The sequence below is a fragment of the Mercenaria mercenaria genome, chromosome 14 (genome assembly GCF_021730395.1).
Source record: "Mercenaria mercenaria strain notata chromosome 14, MADL_Memer_1, whole genome shotgun sequence".
Lineage (NCBI taxonomy): Eukaryota > Metazoa > Mollusca > Bivalvia > Venerida > Veneridae > Mercenaria > Mercenaria mercenaria.
The window spans coordinates 23,378,630-23,390,260 of record NC_069374.1 but is presented as its reverse complement, the minus strand read 5'-3'; the positions used below and the strand labels follow the sequence as shown (position 1 = coordinate 23,390,260).

The 11,631-nt window shown below is 34.0% G+C and overlaps 1 long non-coding RNA gene across 1 annotated transcript; it reads left to right on the top strand.

The window, feature by feature from the left end:
• The first annotated feature begins 288 nt into the window (after positions 1-288).
• Positions 289-3,153, top strand: LOC128548401 (uncharacterized). Its single transcript, XR_008367012.1, has 4 exons — positions 289-1,015; positions 1,843-1,990; positions 2,351-2,448; positions 2,860-3,153. It is a non-coding gene; the product is annotated as an uncharacterized LOC128548401 (long non-coding RNA).
• Positions 3,154-11,631: the final 8,478 nt, after the last annotated feature.

Sequence of the window (11,631 nt, the reverse complement as noted above, 5' to 3'; positions counted from 1 at the left end):
GAGTAGAGCACCTGCGTGTAATTATAAGAACTAACTTTAGGAGCGTAGTATGCAGCAAAGCAAAATAACATCAGCATCTTTTCGATCAGCACAGCTAATGAAATGTGCAACACTCCTAAAACCCAGTAGCATCGGTTTAATGGAAAAAAAATACTGGACCCCATGATCATTCTAAAAGACTCAAACTCATGAAGTACGAGTATGAGTATATATAGGGGAAAAAAAAAATTCAAAATTTTTTTTTTCCTTTTAGACTTAAAACAGCATTTTTAATTTTTTTTTTTTTTTTTTTTTTTTGAGGGGGCGGCACCCATATGGGCACCAAGACTGGACGGGCACCTGTGAAATTTATCCGTAACTTAAGTAAAGAAAAGAATGAACAGACCGCTTCTTTTGTTGATATATCGAAGAACAACTTGGCAGCGAAAAATGACCGTGTTGACATTTCGATTTGACTGTCTGCTGTCAAGTACTTTTAATATTTTTTTCTGTATATTTGTAAATTTTCATGATGGCAGAATATACTTGTAGCCAAGACAGTCCGGCATCAACTATATTAAGTTTATTCTGTATGAAATTTTCTGTCTAGAAATTGTAAATGAACAGGAATATTGTACATCTTTTTAACTGTCAGTCACAGATGTGAACTGGTGAATAATTACATGGTCATTATGCACATACAGTAGAATCTATGACAATTGGAAAAGAAAAGTAGAATCTACAATAACACAGGAAAAGTGGTGTTTTAAATTGTCACTTTTTGTTGTAATATCAACTAAAATAGACCTCCTGAAAATTTCTAAATAATTCTACATGCAATTTACAATATTTAAAAACTACTTTTTTCACTCTCACTACTGTCAGTACTTGCAGACAGCATACTGGTAGGCTACTAAATAAATAAAAAAAAATTTGTTTACATTTTTCAGGACAACCTCCAGCAGTATGAGATATAAATGTTCACTGCAGTTTTGACAATGCCCATCAAGTGGAGTTGCTGTGAGTTCTCATGCAGGTATAATATTTAAAGTTAGTGTTTACATTCATATCAGTGTCAGTATCCTCAAATGCATTTTTTTTTCAATATCAATTTTAACTATGAAATCCCATATACTGCAGTATCACTAAATTAAATTCCACAGTCTTCAAAACAACCATGACTCTATAAATAAAAGCTACAAGGCTGCAGTGCGCATTTTACATTTGAATTTACAGTGAAACCTGAATAACAGAAATTTGGTTAAGTGAAATTATCCAAAGGAAGTTGTCTTTTGTTAAGACTTGATTTCACTATTAATTTCTTTGCTTGTTTTTTTTTTTCACTGAACTTTTTGCACATCTCTGAAATGGGATTGAAAATACTGCATTGCTTTATAATAAAGATGCTGTATAATAAGCACTTTAAATTGGAATTCAATTAAATTTTGATAAATGCAAGTTGTTGTCAAGCATTATCTATAAGAAATGATGGACTGTTTTGGTCAGTGTTGATTCACTCTAGGGGCCTCCGTGGCCGAGCGGTTAGAGTCGTTGACTTCAAACCATTTGCCCCTCATCGATATGGGTTCGAAACCTCATTTGGGGCGTAGAATTCTTCACGTGAGGAAGCCATCCAGCTGGCTTACGGAAGGTCGGTGGTTCTACCCAGGTGCCCGCTCGTGATGAAAGTATGCACGGAGGGACACCTGGGGTCTTCCTCCACCATTAAAGCTGGAAAGTCGCCATATGACCTAAAATTGTGTCGGTGCGACGTTAAACCCAACAAAATAAATAAATAAATGATTCACTCTATTTTGATGAGGACTTTAATACATTTCTCATAAACTGTTTTTTTCTACCTAGTGTATGAAAAGTACAGTACTGCTGTTGGAAGAGGAGCAGTGTGGTATCTATGGTCCACCATCACTTCAAGCATTATGACTATGGATAATAGAAGGTTTCATTACATATGGACAACTATATTAGACAAAATAAGAAGTGTTCTAATAAGGTAAGAATTCCCAATAAATAAAGAAATATTTATTAAGCACACAGAACTTGATGTTGAAATACTAATTTCGCAGTGTGATCATACACTTCAGTTTGGAAAGTCACTGGTTTCCAGTTTATATATATAATGTGCATACTTTTATATAAATGAAACATCATATCTCCACTGATAAACATTGATTTACAATTTTAATATTGTAAACTTACATAACATACTGTATTAAAAAATCCAACTGTGTAGCTGGCATTTAATTGTTATAATAAAGTGATGCTGCAGCTATGTTATATTCTAAGGACTACACTATTGCTACTTAAAAGTTATTGTCTAAGAATTCATTGTTTAAATATACCCTTATTTCAGTTCTGGAATGTGGCTTGTTATGATGGGTCTACATGATTGACTTGGAGTACAACCTGATGGGGACTGGGCTTGCAGAATTCAGTCCTGAACATGTTTAGGTATATTTGGCTTGTCACCTCTTTAAGCAGTTTTTTTTGTGTGTAATAATCAAGTATTGATAAAACTTGCTGCAGAGTTCATGTCTGTAAATAGGCCACTTATATTAAGATGCCACATTTTCTGTTTCTTTTTATGTTGTTAAAGAGTGTCTAGCTCACTGCAAGCCAGTTCAACAGAAATAACATAATTGTAATACAGTAACTGTTTTTTCTTAACCAGGTTAAAGAACTATTTGTTAAATCGAGATCAAAATCATGGCCCTTACTTGATGTAAAATATGTGCGATGGTTGAAATTTTTTATGAAAAGAGGTTGTCATTACTATAATGAAATTCTAAAATGTAATTTAATGTAATTATGTGTGGTATTAGAGTTCTCTGTCATAAATATTTGATACATTTATCATTACAGAATGTCAGAATGACCTAGTATAGTATTCTTGAAGGATTATAACTTCAACACAGAGACGGAGATTAATATTTTAGGCAGGGGATTGGCATGACAGGCAAATTCTCCAACTGTATTACCATTCCTGAGCTGGATGCCAGCCGACAGTGGTACCTGTATAATGAAATAGCGCCCCTTTGCAGCAACAGCATTGTATGCTCAAAACTAGCAGTGCCAAAGCCATTAAAATTGAGAACTCGGTGATTTAAAACAAAGAATGAATGGAAAAAAGTGTTTAACATTTAAAGTAATACAGAGAAAGAGCTTAGCTCATTTGGTATTATCTGAAATTTAATTAATTTTGAAAGTGTTTTTAGATTTTTTAAAGGTTTACTAGACCCAAATTCCATATATGAGCCGTGCCATGAGAAAACCAACATAGTGGGTTTGCAACCAGCATGGATCCAGACCAGCCTGCCCATCTGTAGAGTCTGGTCAGGATCTATGCTGTTCACTTTTAAAGCCTATTGGAATTAGAGAAACTGTTGAGAACAGCATGGATCCTGATCAGACTGCGTGGATGTGCAGGATGGTCTGGATCCATTCTGGTCACAAACCCACTATGTTTGTTTTCTCATGGCGTGGCTCATATATGAATATGAACAAATGCTACATATAGTTATGTAAACAGTGAATTAACAAGTTTATGAAGTCAGCAGTACTATGCATTGGTTAAATATAGACACACTGTATGTATGTAAGGCTGAACACAGTATAAATGTTAAATTCCTCTAAGACACTGAAAGATTTTTCAACAATCTACTGTTTAGTACTGCATGACATAAAATTATGAATGTAGCTCTACATACACAGTTGATTTATACATTATTAAGCAAAGTTAAATATATTTATTGATGATTTTCTACAGTAATTACCTAAATATTAAATATTAAATATTTTAGTGAAGATATATTTTATGCAACTATATAAGTTGAAAAAAGCCACCTCCAAGAAGAATATTTTGAAATGATACTTTTACTTGAAAATTTATGTGAAAAATGAAGGAATGTTGTTGCCATGGAAACATAATTTGAGTATTAAGTTTATCTGCTTTCATACCAGAGTAATATGACTTTTAATTATAATTATGTAAACAATTTAATGTTATATAATCATCACTGATACTTTTAATTTTCAATTTACACTGTCATTGAGCAATGCATCTTAAGTACATTTGAAGTTGAATGACACATTACAAATATTAGATATTTATGGAATTGCTTTTAGATATTTTTGAGATGAATATAAATCAGAAAAATCACAAATTCTAGTTCTTCTAGAGAACTAATATATATTTTATAAATTTACATTTTTGTATCAAATGTAGGCTAAAATGTCTGTTAAATTGACATTTAAAGCAATTCTTGTATTTTGTTGCTATGGAAACATGAATTGTGACAATTTTTTTAATATAAAATAGCATATTTATAGCAAGAAGGAATTATCAGCTGTGCTAATCATGTTAAATACTTTTGATATTGATGGCAAAATATGAAATTAAAATATATGATAAAAATAAATGATTTTAGTATTTGTCATTATTATTAAACAAAAAGTGCAAGTTTGTGATGGGGAGTTATTGTACAAAAAATGCTATAATTTTGTTATTTTAAAACATGCAGGTCTAAAAATTTGAATTTATGTTAAGGACACATGTACAGTTCAGAATATGTGAAAAACTCAGTTTCCATAAAAATGTCATTTGGGACCATTTTGTCATGGCTTGTCACATATTATGACCGCGACACTGGCGCTAGACCAAAAAGAAAATGCCACTGTACATGTTATACCCTAGAGCCTTAGTCACGAGCAGGAAAATGTGCTAACCAATTTCAATCACACAACGCGCAGTTCGGCAAATGTCTACTTTGCATTTTGAACAATCTGTATTTTATCTTTCATCGTGCACCAATCACATTGTCACAATCCGAGACACTCCGCATATTTTGTGCTCTCGTCATCTCTAATGCAGCTCCTGCCTAGATAATTGGCTGATATGGAAATGTCTGTCAATCGTCGTTTAACTACACGTGTACGCTAGAATGTGCATATGCAACATAAATGTGCAATATGTGTACCACTGTATGAATTCAAATTCAAAATCATTTCTAAAAGATGACTTGCATTTATCATTTCGAGTTTTATCGTATAACTGTGATTACCTACCGACATCTTTGTTTAGAAGAGGTCTATGAATAACATATAGACCGCTTAAGAAGTTTATAATAGTTACCAGACCTTCACTTTTGAGAAAAAGTGGTTTGATGAGTTTCAGGAAGTATTATATATACAAGGGTTGTCCCAGAAAAATGCCAACTGTTTTGTTATTTCGAAAATTAGCGAAGCATCAAATAATCATTTCAACTGGTGTTATTTCAATGTATACACGACAGGACTAGAGCTATAGACTTTAAAATTAAATATCAAAGTATATTATGGTTGATTAATAGTATCGTAACACTTCATTGGATCAACGAAGACTACATACAACCTTTTTCATAAATATACTTTTGTCTAATAGACATGAGAACAAAAATAGCATCCACTGTGGATTTACCCTTTTTAAAACCGAATTGTGAATCTGTTATAATATTGTGTTTATCACATAACTTGGTAATTCTCTTATTTAAAATATTCGTAAATAATTTAGACAGGCAACTAACTAGTGTAATTCCTCTATAGTTTTGTACATTATCATAATCCCCCTTTTTGTGTACAGGAACAATAACACCGTCTGCCCAATGTTCTGGGAAGAAACCGGAATTTAAAACTGCATTAAATACATCACATAAATGAGAAGATAAAATATCAATGCTTTCGATAAAATATTCGTTTAACAATAAATCATTACCAGTAGCTTTACCGGGTTTTAAACACTTAACAGCATCATTTATTTGCTCGTGGACACATTCTTCCGACGTTATATTGACGGAACTATATTTCGATACGATTTTTAAATTTGTATTGTTTTGTATTTTATTTTTCCCTATAGTATTATAGCTGCATCTACAGATTTCTTTTCCGAAAGTATATACAGTGTTTTATAACCGTTTTTGTCCAATAATGTAAATTTCGTACCTGAAAATAGCTATAAGAGGTTAACGTAGAAACAAAACACTAACTCTTTTTGGGAGATTATTCGGAGATTATTCGGAGATTATGTCGAATAACCTTTACCCTGCTGGCGACATGTGATTCTGCCTTTGCGACCAGTGCAGACCAAGATCATCATAGCCTGCACTGTTCAGTTAGTAAATTTTCAGTGAACACCTCTTCGAATAATAAATGATATTGCCCAAATTGAATGATGGACCAGTCCATTTTAGAAATTTAGCTTACTAATGGTTAAATCATCGTAGAGCAAAGGAACTATCATATTCTTTACAAGGAACATTTAATCTACATGCATGATTAAGGTCTTTATAGGAAATACGATGAATATGAAATCTGTAACACTCTTTCCAACCATAGAACGCAACCAAGCCAAGGTATAGCCGAGTCTATTCATGAAAGGTATATAAACGGAACCCTTACGCGCCGTATCACTGACCTCTGTTATAGTTAAAATGGAAGAACTCCTGATCCCAAAGGACCAGAAATATAAGAACACTGGAGTTCAAGTACGGGGATATATTTTTTTAAGTGTGCCACACGGCACAAAGAGACTGCTTTTGTGATAGTTAACAAAATCTGCATTAAGATCTTTTGGAACCATAAAACACAACCAAGCAAAATAAAAGCGAAAGTTTCAAGGCATTTCTAACATCTTAAAATCTGATTTTATGGCTGGTGTAAATCAACTATAAAAACATGATATCATTAATCAAATTATGATTGCAAAATTCCAGTCTGCACAGTAAGTAGCTTTGTTAGTTTACAAAACGTATCGATTATATTATATCATTTCCAACCAGTTTGCACGTATCTAGTCTCTATAATTTGTGACCACTTACCGTTCAGTTGCCCAGTTATGATTTTATCAGCAAATACTGAAGTACAGAATAGCTGGCAAAAAGAAACTAAAGCTATCACTGAAGGTGATGAATGTAACCCCCGCACGCACTGACACAGTACATTGCAATTAGATGCACACAATATTGCATAATTATGTGGACTGTTTGTATATAGACTCTATGTATCTAGTATAGTAAAAATAACAAAATCCCATAACTCTGCAGAATATTTTTCTGACAGAACCTAACATGCACCGTGCACAATTAAGGTTAGTACTGATCACTTGTCTGGAGTTGCATTAAATTATGTGCAATGGTTCAGGAGATAAGGCGTGCACAAGATTGCATATGCAGACTATGTATATAGCATAGTAACAAAAACAATGTCCCGTAATTGTGCAGATTTTTTTCCTGAAAGAACCTAACATGCACCATGCACAACTAGGGTTACTACTGGTCACTTGTGTGAAGTTTCATTAAATTATGTGCATGGGTTCAGGAGATTAGGCGAACACAAGATTGCATACGCAGACTGTATGTATATAGTATATTTACAAAAAACAAAGTCCCATAACTCTGAATACTTTTTTCTGAAAGAACCTAACATGCACCAGGCACAACTACTGTTGCTACTGATCACCTGTGTGAAGTTTCATTAAATTGTGTCAAGGGGATGAGGAGGTTTAGTGCGCACAAGATTGTGTCTACAGACGGACGGACAGACAGACAGCCTGAAACCAGTATACCCAACCTTACAACTTTGTTGTTCATGGGGTACAAAAAAAGCATTAGTAATGTTGAAGTTCAGAAAGTGTAGAAGTAAAGGGTAGTAGGCAAGATAAAATCGTTACTCGGCTTGTAAGTGACCGGACACGGGATATACGCTGTCTGAAAATCCATATCAGATTTGAGCTTCGCTTTCATCAAGACAAACCAGATTTTATGAAGATCGAGTATAAAATGTAACCTTCAGTATGTCCAATGATTTTATCTAGTGACCCAGATATTGACCTCAGTAATCTACCCAGTTTTCAAAGTTTGGACTCAGATTTTATTAATACAAGAAAAATTCTGACAAGGTTTTATAAAGATGTGGCATCTGGAGTACTGAAAAGACTTGTCTAAGATTTAATCTAGTGACCTAGTTTTTGACTAAAGATGACCAGCTACAGAAAATGTCATATTTTGTATCGCCAGACAGATGATCAGGTAGAAAATGTGACCTCTTGTGTTTACAAGGTGTTTCTATGATTTGACCATGTGACCTAGTGTTTTACCTCTAAAAACCCGGTTTCTCACTTGACATAGATTTCATACAGACAAACATTCTGACAAAGTATTTTAAAGAGTAGATACAAAATATGGCTCCTATTGTCAACGTTTTTCTATTATTTGACGGAATGGCCTAGTTTTTTTCCTCAGTTAACATGGTTTCTGACCTAATTTCACATTTAAAAGTTTCAAACCTATTTCATAGAGACTAACATTCTGACAAAAAGTTTTATGAAGATCAAGAAGAAAATGCATGTAATAAAAAAGCTAACTATTATATAACCTAGTGACCTAGTTTGTTTTGACCCAGTAACAAACTTGTCTAAGACTTCATTAACGCTAGAGTGTTAACAAAGACGCACAGCACACGATGACTATCACAATAGCTCTTATAATTGAGCACTTTGTGCTCAGGTGAGCTTAAATGATACTTGTATATTAACTATCAAAAATGATATCTTTCAAAGTACTAATTTCAGATGAAATTAAGTTTCACCTTAAAATATTAAACTTGTACTATTAACACTCCGAAATAAATATTATTAGAGGTAACATTAATACTAGTTTTTATTTTCTGTTAAAGGTCGCATGAGATATGAAAAGTGTAGGGATCTCTCTCCTTTCGTTCATTTCGAACATGTTGTTACAAGTGTTGAATACTGAGAGGACTCAGACGATCTTGTCGAGTTGATTAGAGACCTTCCTGGTAACAAACATTTCAAAGAATGTCTCTCACATGTGATCGTCGCGACTGGTACCTTTAATTTCCCAAACATGTCAGATTTCCCTGGAATAGAAACATTTCAACCCCGGATTCTTTATTCTCATTAATTCAAGGAGGCAAAAGAATTCAAGAATCAGACCGTTTTAATTATTGGTGCCAGGTTCTCCGCCAGTGAGATCGCTCTTCAACTGATAAAGTACGACGCCAAACACGTAATTTGCAGTTATAGGAACGAACAGATGAATCTAAAATGGCCAAAAGGAATAAAAGAAAAGCCTATACTCGAAAAAGTCAAAGATCACACAGTCGTCTTTAAAGACAAAACAGAGCACAACTTTGACACGATTATATACTGCACGAGATAGCGATATAATTATCCCTTCCTAAAAGGAGACCTTCATTTCGACATGGATGGAAAATCTGCTGTTTTTCCAGATTATATGTACAAAGGCACTATTTGGATGAAAGGAGGCAACAATAAATTGTTTCACATGACAATTTATGAAGTTTACTTCAACTTTGGTATAATGTATGCTGAAGCTATATGGATAATCAGGTACCTCCTTGGACAACTCGCCGGAGAACCTGCATCCAGGGAAGCGATGGGAAAAAAAAACGCTAGAGAATGGCAGAAATAGGTGAAGGCCGTGAAAGAACCCCTTGACATTCTGAGATTTCAAAGGGATTTCTACCACCATATAACTAATGGCGTGGCTGAGGAGTATCCGACAGAATATATTGATAATTTATTTATTTATTTGGGTTTTACGGCGCACCAACACAGTATAGGTTATATGGCGCCAAATAGGACTACACATTTTGGTTCAACATCTCATTTACATCGAAATAAAAACATGAGGTATGGAAGAATGTATTGATAAGGCGTATGCAATCTTCCCGGATTAAATGTATGGACGGTTATCTTTAAGGTTATTCATACATTTTATCTTGTATTTGTACATGGATATATTATTGCTACACCTGTATATTGGTTAAGTTAGGCTATGCAATTAAGTAAGAAAAGAAACTATCAATATTTCTTTCTTATTAAAATAAACTACAAGCCTAATCTTTATTTTGTATTATTATTTAGAAAGTTTGGGTAGACTACAAACAGCTTAATAGAAAAAAGCCAGTGATATCATTAAATATAATATAATAAAATCTAGAAGATCCTTTGAAGCATAGAACGCAACCAAGCAAAAAAATAGCAGACTTGGTTTCGTGGAGTCGGTCAAGGAGAGGTAATGAACTGTGCAACACCACTCACACACATTTACTCCACCTAGCACCAGTCTAGGCGAAATTCAGCTTTAAAACATATATTCTAGGAATGTGTCTCATAAGTTTCAATGACCAGGGCGAAACCATGATAAGCAAACACTACATGCATACTGTAGAGGTATTTCTTTATATAACATACGCTTTGCATGTAAATGTTCTTCTGCACATTCTTTGTCTCTGCAGAATACTAGAATTCTAAAAAAGCAATATTCATTTCGGACAACGCGCACAGTTGTTCAACTTTTATTTTAGAATTGGCAACAAGGTCATTTATTTTACTACAGTTTGAAGTTACAAACATGTAAAAAGAGTAGCATATTCAGCTAGTTGCAAGACATTCAGTTTGTAAAATCGTAGCAACCAATACACCATGTGTTTGAAACCCATACTAGTATTATTGACGTTGCTGGTACATCTATACATTTTGTTTATTTGTCTGCTTTTGGGTTAACGCCGTTTTACAACAGTATTTAAGTCATGTAACTACGGGCAGTTAACCTAAATAGTGTTCCTGGATTCTGTACCAGTACAAGCCTGTTCTCCGCAAGTAACTGCCAACTTCCCCACAAGAATCAGAGGTGGCGGACGAATGGTTTCAGACGCAATGGCTTTTATCAAATCGTCACGGAGAACATACGCCCTGCCCGGGGATCAAACTCACGATCCCGTGTTCCGTAGACCAACGCTCTCCCTATTTATCTAAGTGGGCGGGATACACCTGTACATACCTGGGCATCAAGTATATTCTGTTTTTGTGCTTAATTCAGGGGAGGTACACATACATTTAAAAGCAATCTACAATTAACAAAGCATCAGCTGGGCCCATCTTATGCATATACGCAACGCTATGCATAATTGCATTTTTTTCAATATTGAATATCTAGCCGTAAGGGAAGGTAGGATTCACTAACATTTTCAACTATGGCAATTAATGATAAAACCTTTCATAAATATTTGAGAAAACAAGAGCTCCATCAAGCGGGGCAATATACGCCCGGAGGGTTGTATCAGAGGCTGGGGTAAAAATTTAAAGAATTTGGCTGTTGAATTCAAAAGTAAATAAAGTTAAAATAAGAAGAATTTCAACTTTAAGATAATAAATCAAATCCACTAAATAAATTCATTCTGCTATTTTTGTTCGATAACAGTTTATAAAACAAACTTGCAAAATGAAGATTGATACGACCAAGAAAACTCGTTAAATGAAATTTAAGGTAGATTCGTGAAATGAAGTTGAATATAGAAGGCAAATAGGAGAAAATAAACAATGATAGTGAAAGTATTGAAGACCATTTGATGCGACCCCTAAAATGACACGATTGTAGAAATTTTCTCACCAAATGCAAAAGGGACAGAACTAACCATAATCTTCGGCATTTTGGATGATCTTTTACATGGTAATCGTGCAAAACTATTGTTATATTATATATCAAAAGAAAGGGGAGAAAGTTTACTTTTGTGAAAAGTATTTGCACATGATTATACAATGATATAAAAAGCGCA